General features: G+C 48.2%; 1 protein-coding gene across 1 annotated transcript in view; it reads right to left on the minus strand.

Moving 5' to 3' along the window:
• LOC102376764 (transmembrane protein 181-like) overlaps nt 1-13,416 on the minus strand; it is a 29,527-nt gene that overhangs the window by 15,877 nt on the left and 234 nt on the right. The window lies entirely within an intron of this gene.

Raw genomic sequence — 13,416 nt, forward strand, 5'->3', positions numbered from 1 at the left:
ACCACACAACTCCTTTTTTGTCTCTGTGACCAATGGGGGGGGGGGGGGTTGGTACAATTTGAGAATGGATAAAAAGCATTGAACAAATACATCTGAAATTCAGCATCAAGGTACTTGTGACAGAAAGCTCGGCTAGCCCCCAGATGGTTTCAGTCTTTTGCATACCGCAGTCCTACTAGGAACTGCAAGTAGCCCCATAATGGTTTCAGTTGTTTGCATACCACAGTAAGAACGGGAAGTTAATGTTGTTGGTACAATTTGAGAATGGATAAAAAGCATTGAACAAATACATCTGAAATTCAGCATCAAGGTACTTGTGACAGAAAGCTCGGCTAGCCCCCAGATGGTTTCAGTCTTTTGCATACCGCAGTCCTACTAGGAACTGCAAGTAGCCCCATAATGGTTTCAGTTGTTTGCATACCACAGTAAGAACGGGAAGTTAATGTTGTCCTTAAAACAAAACAAAATAGCGTTTTCATGCCAGTAACATGTTCAATAAAGAGGCTTAAGACTTTTAAATGCCATAGAACAGCCCTGGAGCTTTCACAAGAACAATTTTTCACTCGCTGGCAGTAATATTTACACCCCCTGTATGACTGCTCTTAGTATCATAGAAGTAAACTGGCAGGCATCCCTCCACACAGCTCAGCTCCTTTGACCAGAGGGAGCCAGGATCATCTGGAAGCCTGCTGAGGAGACTCCCTGGACTGTCCCTGCTTTGGGAGAGGCAGGCTTGACAAAGGGCAGGTACAAAGGACAGCTGGCCACATTCTACCTCGCAAATAGTTTTGTTTAAGAAAGGAGGCGGCAATTTATAGAACTTGCAATCTTTCAAACTACCAAGTACTACATAAATATAAGATCATTAAAACATGGCTCCAAGGTGTGAAGTTTTAAACAGCTGAATACAACTCACTCCTGTGGGGGCAGGGATTAGGGAATGAAAAGGGGTGGGAAAATAAAAAATAAACTTGTATAAGCAGAATGCTTAAGGCAGAAATGCAGAGCCTAACAGAGCTGCAAGTGAGTTACTATCCACAATGCAAGTTTGCAAAAACTAGCTTTACAGGATTCTCATGGTAGCACCTGCAAACACAGTCCAAGTTCTTGCAGTGTGACAGTGCCGTAAGCCATAAACACAGGAGAAAACACCTAGCTGACTGACTATACAGAAGTACCACTCTCCACAGGTCTGTAACATGCACAAATAAAAACAGATCAGAAAAAAAATAATTCCAATGCATCTGTTTTGCAAATTTTCATTCTAAGCACACATTTTTCAGAAACTGCTATTTTTCTGTAGGCCATGTCCCTTTATATTAAAAATATCAAAGGGAAATGTCCTTCTTTAGACTAAGAGCTTATCTATACAGCTTCTATTATGATTTAACTTGGCCAGTTTCATCACCTTAGTGCAAGCACCAAGTACGGACATATTTATACCAGTACAAAACTGTTCATCTTGTTAGATTTCCTCAGTATTTATAAATAAGTGGCACAGTACATTTCTTCTGCATGATCTTCTGACAGCTCTTTCATTTCTATATATTTTCTATATTTTATTTAGGAATGACACACACAGGGTATTTTTGAATGGCACTGGGAAAGTCACAAATACCTATCTTGGGGGCAACAATCTATCTTGAGAAGACACCCCAGCAGGAAGCACCAAATGGGATTTTGACAGGGAGCCCAGAGGCACAGAGATCTAAGAAGGTTAAGCAGCTGTCCCTGGAACTATCGTATGAATTAGGATAACCCAGATCTGACACCACAGCTTAGTAAGTAACCATCCCATACGTGACGAGTATTTTGTGGGACAGTAGGTGAAGGGAGACAAGTGGCCAGAGATTTCATAGAAGTTGCTGGCTGCTGTGTAACAGGATAGTCTAGCTGTCATGCTGCTAGATGCAAATCCCTTGAAAACTTGAGGTGAACAAGGCCATGAGGTTAGCTCACTTTAGCTGAACCAGCCTGGACTATCCCTGTCCTGGCTCCCAGACCTGAGACTGAGGAATGGGGAGAAGACCCATAGGAAAAGAACTTTCTCCCCCCCCCACCCCCATCATATTTTGCTGTCCTCAAACTAGGAATGCTGTCCTTGAACAAGGCAGTTATTAGTAGGTCACTCTATGGGGATTAAGCCAATTTAAAGGTAACTCTATGCATCCCTCTTAGCCAGTCCTCCTTCCTCCGGGAACCAGGAAAGTGGAAAGAAGAGGGGACCATCACAGGACCAAGTCTAGGTTCAATACACCATCTTTTGCAAACTCTCTAATGCTGCCATGTTTACCCCATGACAGACTGAAGCCCTTAGGCATTTTTACATATGTTCTGGGCGTGGGGGGAAGAAGGAGGGCACTAATTAATGCATCTGTAACATCTGGTGCATCAGTGCCCCATGCTTCAAAATGGCGGTGGAGTGCTTTGAGTTCAAGATGCAGAAGCTGCTGGGGGCACACTAATTGGCATACTGTAATTACAGTGTGTTGGAGCGGCCTCCTCACATGTCCACAGGCACCACTTGATGTTAAGTGAACAGTTTCCTCCTCTTCCCTCAATCTAACAAGCATCCCCCCCGCCCCCCCATCTCTCAGTATAAAAACTAAAGGGACGTTTATCCTTTTACATGCTACCCTTTTACTCAGCCTGCCGTCTAGAAAACTCTTATTTTTTTCTGGTCTGAACAGAATGCCAGAAATCTGCAAGGAGACTGTTCCTTCCTCCTGCCTGTACCAAAGGGAGGCTCTGATGCTGAGCAGAGCGCTTGCAGGAGAGCAGCAGCAGGATGCATTGGCAGGACAGCCAAAGGCGTTTGCTTTGGGACTGCTGGAAGGTATGTTTGCAAGGCTTTGTTCTCTTTCAGCTGCTACAGTTCCCTGCCCCTTCCCTTTCTACTGAGTGCAAAAAGGAGGGTGCTGGCCACCCCTCATTTCTGCATTGCCAGTCAGAGGGTTATGGGGTTTTTTTAATTCAAAGCACCTTGCCCAGGGGGCCAGCTCCCCACCTTCTCACTACTAGGAGCTAGGAAGCAGAGATATTGGTTGTAGCTGTGTTGGTCTAAGCACATAGGCAGACAAGGTTCTTTGGGTAGATGCGATATCTTTTATTAGACCAAGTAAGAAATTGGAAAAAAGTTCTTTGCAAGCTTTTGGGCACAAACACCCATCATCAGGCATAGGGAGACTCTGCTGATGTTATGTGTTCTCCAAGGTAGAAAAGAAGCAAATTTACAACAAGCATATCTGGGGTGTCAGATGTCACGCAGGTTGTAATGTGTCATAAATCCAAAGTCAATATTAAGTCCATGATTTTTGTATCCAGTAGATAGTAGGAACCAGAGATGGTGCAGGATTCCTAAGCTTTCTACATTATTCCTGCAAAGGTTTCCTGTGATTGGCCAAACTTACTACATACTGAGTTTGGGCCTTTTTTTTTTTTTTTTTTTTAAACGAACTTCATGTTCCCTTCTACTATGCTAACCCCTCCCCACCACATTTCTGCCACATGACCTGGCCAGCCACACAAACACACACTAGGAAGTCATGGAGTAGGAAGAGCACCAAAACTTATTTACAGGAAAGATATTACAGCATTTATAACCATTCTATCTGCCTGTTAACATGCCATGGGGCTACTGCAGTAATTCTAAGAACTTTGTTCAGCTAAGTGCCCAAAGCCATAACATATCACTGCCCCCAGCACTCAGCAGACCACAGCAGCAGCGAGGAGCAAGTGGAACAAAGGAACACAGCACAAGCAATCCAGTGCATGCACATGTTCCTTATGATGCCATGATCGGTGCCAAACAATTATTTTTTACTATTGATGGAAAACAAGCAGGTGCTTGAAAACATCTGACACTCCACCCCTTCAGCTGCAAAATCTTCTCCCAACCCAGGACATGTCATCGTTCCCTGCTGGTTCTGTAATTCTGTGGCTGAGGGACAAACAAACAGTACCAATTTCCTAATTTCTAAGCCTCTGCCTGGTGTGAAAACTTAAATTAGATGGTCTTTATTGCCAGGAGCAGGATGAACTCCACACACAGTCAGAACTAATTAGGGCTGCAAACTATTAGGGAACACCCAATAAAACCCTTCATCATCATCCCCACCCATCAGCAGTGCCACCAGGTCCCTTGGAGGCAACTCTCAAGTGTTCTTATCCAGATGACAGGCTCTCCAACTGACAAGCACTCCGTCTTCTCCCATCAGAACAGTATCTTTTGTACTGTTTCAGGTACCCGGGGAAAAAGGTTGGGAATTTACTGCAGGATGTGTTAGTATGCCATGAGTAACCACAGTAGTATGGAAGTGTCCTGTTGGCAAACCTTGTTTTAAAATGTGCTTTCCAGCACCCTGGTACTCAACAGGGGCCTGAAGAGCTGAAGCTTAGGTCTCTGAACAGGAAAAGAGAACTCAGATGCAGTAACTGGCAGAGATTCACTCTTGCGCAAAAATTGGCAACCTTTTCAAGCCACAGACCAGAACAACCTGGCTATGATCAGGGCAGCTTTGGGGACATGTCACCAGTGGAGGCCTTTCCCTGCGCCCAGGCTGAAGCCAAGCACCTGGGAGCTCAGCCTGCACCATTGCTACTTCCCCCTCTCCCCATCCCTCACCTTCTAGCTGCTATATGGGCACAGCTGAAAGCTGTCCAGCCTGAGCACAGCTCCTCCCTGCTCAATGTGAGCAGGGGCATGGGCACAGGCAAAGCCCTCTGGCTCCTCAGGCTGCTGGATCCAATGGCTTCACAGGCTGGTTGTGGCTTGCAAGGCTGTAGTTTGCTGACTCCTGCTCTAGTATACAGCCAATATTCTCAGATTTTCTGCCACTCTTGGGAACTCAAAGGCAAGTTTGTCCCCATCAGCAGAAATTTCAGCTGAATAGCAAAAGTTAAATTACACCCTCAAAATTCAAAAGGCCTCTCCAATTTCATAATGGGGAGTGGTGGAACCAGACTTTTGAAAGTCTCCAGTATAAGTTACTGGCTCTCTAGCAAGTAGAGCACCACTGGAACACCACTTTCTTCTACATTGGGGTATTTTAAGAATACTTATGTATGTTGCCTTAAACGAAAAGCCATGCAGTTGAGTCAGAGCACCAGGAAGGACCCCCATTAATGCCATTCCTCTTCTGCCACTGTCAGGAAGAAAAAAGCAAAAAGGGAGCGAAGCCAATTTTACCATATTTTTTTGTGAATTGAAAATAAAAGTTTATTCAGCATTCTGAAAAAGACTGCTTTCAAACCCCAAAGCCTGGGTAGTTGGTAATGAAAGCAAGCAAACACAGCAGTCCAGCTTTGATAAAAGTTGCAGTTTGTTAGTGTGCCAGTAATGTGGGGGGATCTGAGTGTGTAAGAGACTATGAATAACACCTTCGTTCCTGTGTAATGACTGTACATCACTTAACTCCTGCAACTGACAGGTCTCATCACACAGAAAACCCCTTTTTCTGGGTAGAACAACCCACGTGAAAACACTCAGATAGTCACTACATCCCAGCTTATAACTACTGGGAGGCCAAACAAAGGCATCAGCATCCCTTCCTCTCCCCTTTCAGAAGCCAACTCTGTGCTCCAACCACCTTCCCCAACATACCTCTCCCACAGTAGCCGTAGTAGATAGATGGGGTCATCAATAAGGCAGGAGAGCAGAAATACCACTGATGACTCTCAAAGTAAGAGGGAAGAAAGTTCCAACTCAACCAAGCATGTAAACCTACAGTCATCCCAGAACCCTGGTGCCATGCATCTTGCACTTGCTACCAGCTCCTTGGCTCTAGGGGTTAGGCAGAATATGGGCACGTGCATACCATCAAATGCACAACCACAATTAGGAAAATGCATTCGTTGAAACTCCTCGATAATTTTTGCATACCTCGTCATTACATGAAGTTGGAAAGCCTCTCCATAGCACTGTAAATCTGCCCAATACTCTTTCCAATGATGAACTGATTACAAAAGGTTTGTGGCTCAACAGGAGTCATTTGCTTTCACTCTGCAATGGCTACCCATTTCAGTACTTCTATTGTTAATTGTCAGGTCCAATTCAGAGAGGTCCTCCAGCGACCCCACATTATTCCTACTAGAGGTGCACCAAGAGATGTTTTGGGCCAGTACCAATGGCAGATTTTTAATGAGCCGCCTCAGCCGATATGCAGCCCCACAGCTTGGAGAGTGGCATCTGGCTTTGATAAGTCTGTTATGGGGAAAGAGGCAACGGGGGAGGGAAGGGGTGTGGAGGGGGCAGATCAAGGCCCCTGCAGTGAGGAAGGGAATGGAGCTGGGGGAGGGGCAAGCACTACACAGCCGGGGCAGGACACAAGATAGAGCCCCTTGTCCGGGGGGTGTGGGGTGGGAGGGATGGCTCCCACCACTGCGCGCACGCACCCCAGGAGGGCATAGGGAGCGTGTGCTCCTGGATCTGTGTGGGGCTGTCGCTGCAGACTGGGGCCAGGGCTGCGCTGGGCTCTTCCCAGAGGGGGGTTAGGCCAAGCTGCACTCGGAGCACACAGCAGCAGCACTAAGAGCGGTGGCTAGGGTGAATTTTGGGGTGGCTCTAGCCCTGCAACCTCCATTCCCAGCACTGCCACCGCCCACCCTGAGTGCAGCCCAGCCCTGCCGGGAAGAGCCCAGCACAGCCCTGCCGGGAAGAGCCCAGCACAGCCCCAGGCACAACAGTAGCCCACCCTGCTCTGCACGCAGATCTGGGGGGGCACATGCCTCCCATGCCCTCCCAGGGTGCATGCAGCAACAGGATCTCTCCCCCTCCCCCCCCACGCCTCCTGGACAAGCCACGGCTCTGTCCCATGCCCTGCCCCACCCCACCTGCCCCGCTGCCAGCCCCACTCCCTCCCTCACTGCAAGGACCTCGATCTGCGCCCCCCCCACCATGCCCCTTCCCCCAAATCAGACTTAACAGCCAGACCCAGCTGCTCTCCATGCTGCCAAGCTGCATTCCTTGCCACCTGCATGCTGCACTGTGACTATATGCATGCATGTGGCATTTATCAGCCACGTCAGACAAAGAGAGCCAACTGCCAATACTCTCAATTTTCTTCAAATCAGTGCTGATCTGATATGGGACCAATGCATCGGTGCACCTCTTATTGCCATCAGACAAGAACCTTGGCTGCAGTTTAGAGATGCTCCCCTGTGCAACATTAGGCTCCCCTGTTCTGAACACACTATTCACCTGGAACAGTCATACATGCCTCAATCATTTCTGGACACCTGACAAAAGGCGAGTGTCAAATGATCCACACATACACCACTTCCTAGGTGGGTTTCCAAGTGCCAGGCACATGGACAGCTGGGATGAACGCAACGGTAAGCAAGGCACATGCTTCGACATTGCACAGAACAAATGTAATAGGCACACATGGACACTGGCATCTGTGCTGGTAACAAGCTAAATTGTGTGCCTATGCCATGCTTATCAATAATGACTAAGCTAGATGAAGAAGTGGGATTAAATTTAATGCAGTCCTGAGCTAAGTACAGGAGAACAGCAAAGAACCTAGAAAAAATGATGAAGCCAGGGGGGAGAAACATCCACACAGGGTGGCTTTAGGGTCAACAGCTCCATACCAACTTTGTCATTTGCTTCTGCTGTGTTCCATGAAAGCTCTAAATCTATGGATAAAACTACTAAATAAATGGGGGCTGGGGGAGGGGAGAATACATTTTTACTATAATTGTAGGAGGAAAATCGTCAATAATTAGAGGTACACTGATATATCAGATTGGCACCGATAAAAGGAAAATTAACATTATTGGCCATTGGGTTTTTTTGGCTGGTGTAGCCAATAATGTCACCAGTAAATGCTGCCTGCACGTGTACAGCATGCATGCAACCAGGAATGCAGCCCAGCAGCTTGGAGAGCAGCATCTGGCTGGTAAATCTGTGGGGGGAAGAGGCATGGGGGATGGAAGCGGTATAGGGGGCAGATCGAGCCCCCCCCGCCCCCACAGTGAGGGAGGGAGTGGGGCAGGGGCTGCCCAGCCAGGGCAGTAAATACAACCCCTGGAGTGGAACAGAGCTGAAGGCGGCTCATCCAGGGGGCATGTGCCCCCCATATTTGTGCATGGGGTGGGGGCAGGCTGCCTGCTACAGGCTCGGGGCTAGGGGCCATGCCAACTTCTTCCCAACAAGGGAGCTGGGCTATGGTTGAGGCAGGGCAGGCAAGGGTGGCACTAAGAGGGGTGGCTATGGGGAATTTTGGAGCAGCTATAGTTCATCCCATAGCCACTCCTCCCAGCACCACCCACACCTGCCCCAAGCACAGCCCCAGCCCAGCCCCCATGCCAGGAAGAGGCTAGCGCAGCCCCTGGCACCAAGCCTGCAGTGGGCAACCTGCCTCCACTCAGCGCATGTCCAGTGTGGCACATGCTCCCATGCCTCCCCTGGGGTTGTGCGCAGCAGGAGCCGCCCTTGCTCTTCACTCCTGCATGAGCCACTTGTGGGGTCGTATTCACCCCCCTGGCTGGGCAGCGCCTGCCCCTGCCCCACTCTCTCCCTCACTGTGGGACCCTCAATCTGCCCCCGCCTCCTTCTGCCCCACAGACTTACCAACAGGAGCCTACTCTCCAAACTGCCAAGCTGCATTCCTGTATGTTGGCTATCAGACTGGTACCAGCCAATATGGCTGGTTAATAACTGGCCATTGGTATTGGCCAAGAAAATGTTTCAGTGCACGCCTATCAATAATCTTTCCAATTTGGGAAACTAGCAATTCTGATCATACTCTCTGGGCATGTGCCATAACTACGGTGCATTAATGAACATGAAGACGCACCCTCTGATTCCAGAGTAAGACCACTCTAGTTGCTCTAGAGAGGGTATTTAAATGTGATGATCCCAAGATTTCCAGAGCATGCCAGACTACTCTAGTAATCTACTTACTTACTGGGACACACAAAACACCCTTTCCATCTTCTTGTCTGCATTTATTTTATTTTCAGCTTCAGAAGTAGAAAGGAATTCTTACAAATCTCAGTCAGACTCTCTCTTAGATAATGTGTGTTCTTTTTAAGTTACTGCCAAACTTTTCATTACAACATTACTACAGCCATAGGCCAAGCTGCAACAGTTTTGACCCTGGAGCTGTAGATCTCAATGAAGAACTTTACACATTGTAACACAGTGATACCAAACTAACTATTAGGTATCTAAATTAACAGATTACTGGCATTAAAATGAGCCTGAAGGCTTCAACCACAATCTCTGAAGCCATTTACTGTGAACCTGCCAGAGTTTAAGCTCACCAGAGCCACATTGTTCTATCACCTGAACTGTACTAAAACACCAAGTCAGACTGACATATTGGCAATTCACCCTAGCATCTATATCAGATTTGTTCTAAAGGTCACTAACTTTGGCAGGTGCAAAAACAGACATCCTATGACTTGCATCAGTACAGTCCAATAGCTGTTTTCGTAAGAGCAAAAATAAGAACACTTCAGCTAAGCTGCAATTAACATAAAAGTAACATTCTACAGTAGTTTCTATGAGGGACAGCCTTTTCTAGTGTCCCCCATTCAACATGCAGTTTCTCTGTTAAATTGCCTTGTTCCAATCCACAGATAGAAGCATATGAGAGATAGGTAAAGTAATCCCTCTATGTACTTATTATTAAACCTATAAGAGGCTCTTGTCCTAAACCATACTAATTATATAAATGCAAGTTGATAATCTCCTACTAAAAGCTTCCCTAACAAACGGTTGTCAAAGTCTGTTCACATCACCTCTGGGAAAGGCAAAGCATAGGTTACTTGATCTCTAAATGTTTCCTCAAATGGTAAGCAAACTTTACTGAAGTCGTCCATTGTGACTGGATAAATGTAGACAAAGGCGTACACGTATCAATTCAGGGTATGTCAACACAGCAATGCAAAGAGGCAGTTTAGCCAGGACACAAGCAGTTTAGTGTTGGCTAACTGTTTGTTTAGTGACCCATCACCTCAGGAAGTCTTGCAACCCGTCCTAAGTCCCAGGACACTGCAACCAGATTGCTGCCAACACCTGTGCTAGTTTGCAGCTAGCTTGGTTATGTCTACAATATGCTGCTGCCATTGCAGAGTAAACTAGGGCTGTCAAACTTGTCAGGCCCCTCAAGCCAGATCCAGACTGTGGTGGAGCTCCTTGTGGGCTGGATCTAGACCCCAAGGAACTTCATGGCCCTGATCCAGACCCACCTCCAGCAACATGGTGAGGAACTGTTGCTCACCCGCTGCTGCCAACATGCATCCACAACAGGGCACCCTACCCTAGATCTCAGCAGTGCACCCCACCCGTGCTGGTCCTTCCTTCAAGTTCCCAGCCTCTCACAAGCCAGATCCATCCCATGGGCCATGTGTTTGACATCCCTGGTATAGATGTGTCCACAGACTGGAAGACACAGAAAGAGGTGTCAAAACTTAGCCCTCAAATGCTAAGTATCCAGATTTCCAGGAACTCTGAATTAATTCATTGTCCATGAGCATGAATTATGGAAACTGCCAAATGACCAAGTCCTGAAAAATTTAAATAACTACTAAACTGTAATATTTCACTGACCACTAATTAATATTTAATTTAGCTTTAGAGTAACATCCCAGTTCAGACCATCACCGAGAGCAATTGTTCTCATGCTAATTGTCTTTTAAGCTCAGAGAAGCCACACTAGTGCATGAACTGCAAGCATACAATTCATACTGACACGTTAGCAATGTTTTGAACATGCAGCTGGCCAGTCACCCTCTTCTATGAATGTTACTTTTATCATAGAAGCACAAGTACTTCTTACAGTACTTCTCACCCAAGGATCTCGGAGCACCAAGTATACTTATTTTACAGATGGGGAAGCTGTGGCACAGGGGAGATTAAGTGATTTGCTGAATGTAGCCCAGCAGGCCAGTGTCAAAACAGGGAATAGAACCCAGATCACCTGCACTCTTTTAGTCTTATCACTGATGCACTCTTCCAACTATCCCGCTCATCTCTCCACCCACACTGTTCTCTTTCATTTTAAGACTGCTCAAGAGGATCATTTTGGTTGAACCTGTTTAAATATTTTAGCTACACTGAGAGAGGGGTGCTTAGCCACAGTAATCTCAAGTCAGGCAGAAAACTAACTGGTTCAGAGAGGCATGAGGTTTTGTAGGCAACAACCTACTTTGTCACCTTGTATCTAACAAAGTAGGCTGCTGCTTACAAAAGTGCATGCTTCTCTGAACCAGTTAGTTTCTAAGGTGCTACCCTGCCCCACCCCATAACTATATTTACATTCACCCATATACTCCTTCGTGATCTCTGCTCTCCCATGCTACCCAAAAGACCTCAGGTTCCTTCTTCCTGGCATGCTGCCATTATGATAACTCATGGCTGTCCAATTTATAAGCAGCTGGGAGCCAAATGCCCATGGGCCACATCGGAGGGGGGACACCATGGGCCCAGGGCAAGCCACAGGCCCCTCAGGCTGCATGCTGCATGGACACCCCAGCTGCTGTACCACCAGATGCCACCCCACAGCACTACACTGCACTGTTAAACCCCACCCCCCACTGCACCGTACACTGGTGCAGGGCCTCCCCCTCCCACTCCACCACCATCGCATTGCTCACACACACAGCTCCAAACTCATCCTCAGCTTCCCGGGGACCACACCATGCTGCACTTCTCTATCCCCTGGCACAAGGGCAGACAGTGAAAACTAGAGCTTGGAGACTCTGAATGCATTCAGCCAGAATGATTTGGGGAGCAGCTGCCAGGCAGGAGCCTAGGGACAACACTTTAACCTCTCGAAGGCTGTGTGTGGTTCACAGGCTCCCAGCTGGACAGTCTTGTAGTAGCTAGTGAAAGAGGGTATAACTATATAAAAAGCTGAGACTGCTATTAGGTGGCAATCACTATGTAGCTGTAAATTACTGCTGTACATTACTATTTTAAAAGCAAGACGTTTTAATTTTTAAGGTCTGCATCTAGTGATGAAAGCAGTTAGTCATGGGCATTTCTCTGCCATACAGATGGGCATCTAGGGCAGCGATGGGGTTTTTGTTTGTTTTAATTATTAACCATTGAGCAGTAACAGAATCTTCCATTCACTTACACAAAGATTTCAAAGTACCTTGGAGAAAAAACGGACATGGATCTTCACAGTTCTCCTAGCTGAGAAATGGAGGCTTGGAGAAATTAAATAACTTGGCAGGGAATAATTTTGCTCTCATGTTCCGAGCAAGATTTTCAGCATCTCACTAGAACAAGGATGGCTCAAATCCTTTCACAGGAAAGGACTTGAAGTAGCATATTCATGACTGTCAGAAATTGAGCCCTCCTCCAACTCTGGCAGCACTTGCCAGTGCCCAGGCACAGGAAGGAGTCCTTTCAGCTCAGGGAGAGGCACCGGCAATAACTCACATCTAGCAAGCCTGGGGAACAGCAGCAGCATAGGCTTCAGAGCAAACTGCACATGACCACAAGCCCCTGGAGATGTGTGGGGTGCTAATTCCAGGCCCCCAACACCTCCCCTGATGCTGCTGCCCAGGCTCACCCAATTCCAGCAAGCAAAGGATGGTCTTCATGCCCTCGCTGGGTGGGACAGGCCTTCCTTGGGGGCAGGACCACGGCGAGTGCCTAGCAAGCCTGCAAGTGGGAACAGGGCAGGGCACTCCCACACTGGCCTAGAGCAGCGGTCTTCAAACTTTTTGAGCTGAGCCCTCCTTTCCCTTACAAATTTGCTCATGCCCCGCCCAACCCAACCCCAGCCCACCCCACAGGAACAGCGCAGCCAGGCACAGGGCACCCCTCATCTTAGCAGCCACCACAGCTTGGTTTGGCAGGCTGCCTCAGCCTTGCTGCGGCGCTAAGCTGTACGCCCGCCACGTCGCCCTCCTGGAGGCGCAGCATCCCGCTGACAGAGCCTGCCTGGGACTCCCCACCCCCGCAAGCGGCGCTGGCTCCTTGCACAATTCTTGCCTGCGCTCCTATGTTCCTTCACTCCCCTCCCTCCAAGGGGGGACCCAACAGCTTGAAAGCCTCCGGCCTAGAGCAACAGCTCACGACGCAGCCTGGGAAAGTGCCAGCTCTTTGCTGTCCCTCTGCTTTTAGGGTTTTTGGGGATTACAGAAAAAATGCTAGACCCATTTTCCAGGTGCGGAGGGTTCAGAAAGCGCCCAGCCAGCCGGCGCAGCTGCCTTCAAGCCTGCGGATCCTGCCACGCATTCCCTATATCGCACCACCGCGCAATAAACGGCCACCCCAGCCAAATCCTCAGCCACCCACGTTCAAAAAGGGCTCCCACGGCCACCTGCACGTGGGCAACAACTCCAGGGCTACTTCCTGGTCAGCGAGGTGCGGCTTCGGGCTGCCCTGCCCGGGGGCTGGCACGCAGGGTCTCTCCCCGCCCCCGGGCAGCACGAGCGCGGCGCGGGCCC

Source organism: Alligator sinensis, unplaced genomic scaffold (genome assembly GCF_000455745.1).
Source record: "Alligator sinensis unplaced genomic scaffold, ASM45574v1 scaffold1356_1, whole genome shotgun sequence".
NCBI classification, from domain to species: domain Eukaryota; kingdom Metazoa; phylum Chordata; order Crocodylia; family Alligatoridae; genus Alligator; species Alligator sinensis.